We start from the raw sequence: 5,449 nt of genomic DNA, 5'->3' as shown, positions 1-5,449 counted from the left end.
ATACCCTGTCACCATCCCTCCCACAGACCGGGTGTACCCGTTAGAGCAGCCGCCCCCGCCGGTCCCCGCCCGGCCACAGTTCCTGAAGTACATCGCGCATACGCAGCTTTAACTGTGAAATGGCCTATTGAACATACGTTGTTACCATCCCTCCCACAGACCGGGTCTACCCGTTAGAACAGCCGCCCCCGCCGGTCCCCGCCCGGCCGCAGTTCCTGAAGTACGAAGTGGACCGGAAGGACCTAGAGCTGAGGGAACAGATCGGCAGGGGCGCCTTCGGGGTCGTCCACCTGGCGACTCTCAGGAGAACTCCAGATGGACTGGTGACGGACAGGACAGTGGTGGTCAAGACTGTTCATGGTAAGCCCTAATCTTCAAGCAGATCTTACGGTGGCATATTATAGCATCATTAAACTGGCAAAGGAGTCCATTTGGCATAGGAAGGGGGGAGGGGCACTTTGAAACGTAGAAGAAAAGGTCCCTTTTGTGTTTCATAGAAGATTAATATGTGCTACATCACTATGACACTTCCATTATTATCGCTACTATGTATACATAGATGGTGCCAGTGTAGAAGAGAAGGTGGCCTTTCTCTTTGATGCAAATATCAATATTTGCTACAATGTGAACCGTGTTACGACAGGACTTTGACTTTATGTATATAGATAGTGCCGGTGAAGAAGACAAGGCGACGTTTGTGCGTGAGATCGAGACGACCATCAACCTGGGGGAGCACAAGAACCTGCTGGGGCTGGTCGGCTGCTGCACGCTGGCGAACCCGCCCTACCTGGTCACGGAGTACCTGCCGTACGGAGACCTCAAGAACTTCCTGCTCAAGTGTCGGCAGGTGTGTTTGTTTGTTTGTTTGTTTGTTTGTTTGTTTGTTCTGGCCGGCTGCTGCACGCTGGCGAACCCGCCTTACCTGGTCACGGAGTACCTGCCGTACGGAGACCTCAAGAACTTCCTGATCAAGTGTCGGCAGGTGTGTTTGAACAGTTTGTGATTGTTCTGGTTGGTTGATTGGCTGCCTACCGAACCTTTCCAGACCATGGTTGGAAGTTGGTCGTGACTCGTGAGTAAGGTAGTCTGTGGTTGAGAGTTGGTCGGCGAGGTTGCATGCTAGTCATATATTGCTACAATACTATCAACGAAGTGGACAGGGCCTAGAATAGAGGATGGATTACAGGCTACTCCTAAACCAGCGCTGACTGTGTTTAGAAGTGGACGGAGCAAATTTAAGGCAGTGGGAATTTATGACTATATCAATATGTTTGACACATATGAAGTTTTGTAATGATATGATCATCAGATCTAGACTTGTACTAAGACTAGACTTGCTATCCGTCTCCCCACAGCCGCTGGCGAACGTGCTGAACAGCGTGTATGACATGACTGAGCTGAAGATGTACCAGATCGGACGGCAGATAGCAAACGGCATGGTCAGTACTACGACCTAGTGTTTGTCTTATTGCAGACAAAATGTACACTGGGTACCATCCTCCGTAATGACTCACTCCTTTGGTGGCGGGCAAGCGAAGACCGTAAGCTATCGGTTACGGAGGATGGTACCTAAAATAAAAAATAAAAAATATGCGGGAATGTGATATCAGTCGAACTATTTACAGCACCCTTCACTCGGCCTAGATTAATGGGGACAACGCTTTCAGATTGATCTTTTTCTGCTTCTTGAAGAAGATATCGGTTGTTTTTACGAGCTCCGCTGTTCTCCGACCAGGTCTTCATATCCGAGGCCGGGTACGTGCACGGCGACCTGGCGGCCCGTAACGTGCTGGTGGGAGAGAACCTGGTGGTGAAGATCGCAGACTTCGGGCTGGCCACAGACGTCTACGAGCGAGGCTACCAGCGGCAGGACGCGGAGCAGAAGATCCCCGTGAGGTGGATGGCACCGGAAAGGCTGCTGAGGGAGGGCAGGTACACCAGCAAGAGCGACGTGTGAGTTTCGAAAACGTTTCTTGTGAAACAAGTAGTGATAAAAGATCTGTTGCTAACCACAATCTTCTAAATCATCTAGACACAGACGTATAAGACTTAGATACACAAGAATTTTACTTTAAAAATAACTGGATGTACACATTTGTTAAAGTACATTTCTCCAAAATCTGTTCAGTACTAATTGATAATCTCGATTCTGTACTGAAAAGTAGTGGGTTCTAGTAAGGGTTGTCGTTCCAAGAAAGGGCCGTTGAACTGGTAAATTATTTGTTTGATAACAGATACAATATCCCACCCCCACAGCTGGTCGTTCGGTGTGGTGCTGTACGAGATCGCGACGCTAGGGGACGTTCCTTACCCGAGTCTGGGCACCACCCTGCTGGAGGAACTGCGCAGGGGACGACGGGAACAGCGCCCAGAGGAATGTCCTTGGGAATTGTACGTGGAAAGTTTTTTGTTGGTTGTATGTAAAAAAAAAAAACACAACTACGCGTCTGCCATGTTTGATAGATGACAAGTCCTACCGCCTCTGAACTCCCGTTGGTTAGCAAGGAATATGGGAGGTCACGTTTTTTTTCAACAGAATAAATATTTACTGATATTGGATTGATAATCAACTATCAACTGCTGGTTCCACAGGTACAACATGATGCTGAGCTGCTGGCAGTGGGACGAGTTCAGCCGTAAGTAACGATGGAATGTGTTGGTCTCCATAGGTACAACATGATGCTGAGCTGCTGGCAGTGGGACGAGTTCAGCAGGCCGGGATTCCCACAGCTCTACCTGGAGCTGGACAGGCTGGTGGAGACACACGCTGACGTCAGCTACCTCAAGCTGTCCTCGGCTTCTTCAGACGACGAGAAGAGTTCGGGAATCTTCACCGACAGCCAGTCGTCTTCCAGACAGAATCTGGACACTCCCAGCACCTCAGGAACGTCTCAAGTATCGGAGGATCTTCAAGAAAGCTATCAAGCAACTGAGGATCTTCAAGAAAGCTATCAAGCGACGAAGGATCTTCACGAAAGCTATCAAGCAACGGAGGATCTTCAAGAAATTACAGCTAAAACGTCTCAGCCATCTGAAAACGTCAGGAGATCCAAAGAAGCAAAGGATGTCACTATTGGGCAGGTAGAAAATTATAGAACCAATCGCAAACAGAGTCATACGAACAAACGCGTTTCCAACAAGCTTGCACGCAAAAACAACTGGCTGAAAGAAGACAATGACAATTCTGCGTCAACTTCTGTTGAGGTCCAGTTTGTTGAACCCCGTCGTTTGGAGACATCGTCGTCAGATCGTCCTAAGATCGGAGCGGATTCGAACGTCTACTACAAAGTTCCGCCAAAGAACAACCAGAGGAAACAGCGTCGGCGCAGCGGTAAAGTCATCGGCGAGGAACAGATAGAAGTGCTAGATTTGGAGTCAGATATCATCGAGTCAGCGGTATAATATACCACCCATTGACAATAAGACCACGTGAGATTGAAATAAATTAGACTATAAACAGGATTATTATTAATGGAAAAAGTATAATAAAAGAGTTCGCGGTTAAAGAAACATAGTATGAAAATATGAAAAAAAGGTATTATGAATTAGCAGAACCAGGTCAAAGCTAAAACTGCAGATCTGAAACCACAGTGAATATTTCACGAACTTATACACTACCAATAGTTCCAGTGAATGGCCTAGTTTCCCTACTGTACGAGGATAATTTAAAGTTACAGGCATACCGGAACATTATAGTATCGGTACAGTATCTAAATATACATACACTGAAATATGTAACTTTATTGATTTATCTATTCATTCGTCGGAGTTCGTTGGCCTCCAGACCTGTTTCATCGAGCATCAGCTTCCTGAGTGTGACCGAAGGGCGGCCACGCCTGCGCGGCTCGTTTCCCAAAGCAAGACCTCTCCTGCCATTGAGCGCACCACGTGTCCTGCCAGACGCAATCTTCGGCTGCGGACAACAGCCGATACTTGCGGCAGGAGACCATAAATTTCTTTGTTGGAGATGTGGCTCCTCCAAGAAGCATCAACGAACTCCGATCAGTAATGCTGGACAGAAACGAGTGGAGACACTGGTGTCACCTCCCAAAAGAGGATGATCTGAACTGAAACTGATTCATTCGTTGTATTGGCTTTGTTGCCAGTCGTGATCGCCAAACCAGCCATTTCATGGAGGCGATAACCCTCACTGTGTACAAGTAGGCAAATATATCCACGAATGTTTATACCGTAGAACTAATAGTGTTAATGACATGCTAGACCCTATATGTTGATTTAATCATACCTATAGATATCCATATATGTGTGTTTAGTTGTACTGTAAGTAGTTGTTATACATGTAGACCTTACGAAAGTCGCTGTACTTTTGTCGTGTCAATAAAGATTGTCATGTTGACTTCGATTGTCAGAAAGACACCGGGAATAGATATAAAATTTATGTGGACTTTGAAATCAGCACCGCCTTATATTTGAGGTCCATTGTGTTCTTTGCCATGAGATACTTGACATCTCAAAATCTTAAAACCCTTGTCCTGCTGGCGTTCTATACCAAAACTCACCCCCACTGCTGCGGTTCCCAGACCCCTTTGAAACAAAGGGTACTAGTTTGATTTTGCTTATTTTTAGTTACTTCACCTTACAATTGGGGTGTCTGTGTGGCGCAACGGTTGGAGCGTTGGAGTAAGAATCAGAAGGTCCTGAGTTCTAAACTCGCCATGCCCCTGCCCCCATGACGGTGAAGTGACGCCCACCGAGCCTCACGGCTAATCTGTCTAAAGGTGCCAAAAAAAACACGGATTTGGTGCGCCAGTGTGTCAACATCTGCACACTTACCACTGAGGCCCGTTAATTTTTTTTTACCTTACAATTACCCCATGAAGGTGTATATCTTTGTAAAGTAAACAATTTGTACTTTTAAGAAATGTTGCATATATCTATAATTCTATCAGTCATAAGGGTTTACAGTGGCAATAAAACAATAAAACACACTTTTTTCATAAAACTTTTGTATTCTACTTTCATATCATACATTTCAAGTGTGAGTTTCTTGACTACAATCTATCTACTGACATCTGACAACATGTCCTTGCCCATGTGAGAGAAAACAAATCTTGCAGGTATTGTTACAGGTGAGTTAATGATTGGACATTGTCCTTGGTGCTGAACTGGCTTTTCTATATAATCACTATTCCTTTAGTGTTGAATAAACTTCATTCTGACACTGTCAGGCTTGCTGTAACACAAATTAAAGCTTACAATCTCTACTTTGCTTGAGTGTCTAAATTAAGTTATCTGAACCTATTCTACTTATCATAAAGTAATAAAAAGCAATAAAAATAGATAAGTCCACAATTTTTCACAATTATCTCTACAGCACCAGTAAAAAACAACTTTCGACATCAGTACAAAGTACAAATGCTTAATCGTACATAACAGCATCTCTGAATAGATTGCAACAAGGAAATACATGATATGATTCAGGATTCAG

The sequence above is a fragment of the Branchiostoma floridae genome, chromosome 12 (assembly GCF_000003815.2).
Source record: "Branchiostoma floridae strain S238N-H82 chromosome 12, Bfl_VNyyK, whole genome shotgun sequence".
Taxonomy (NCBI): domain Eukaryota; kingdom Metazoa; phylum Chordata; class Leptocardii; order Amphioxiformes; family Branchiostomatidae; genus Branchiostoma; species Branchiostoma floridae.
Note: the sequence above shows the minus strand (reverse complement) of the source record.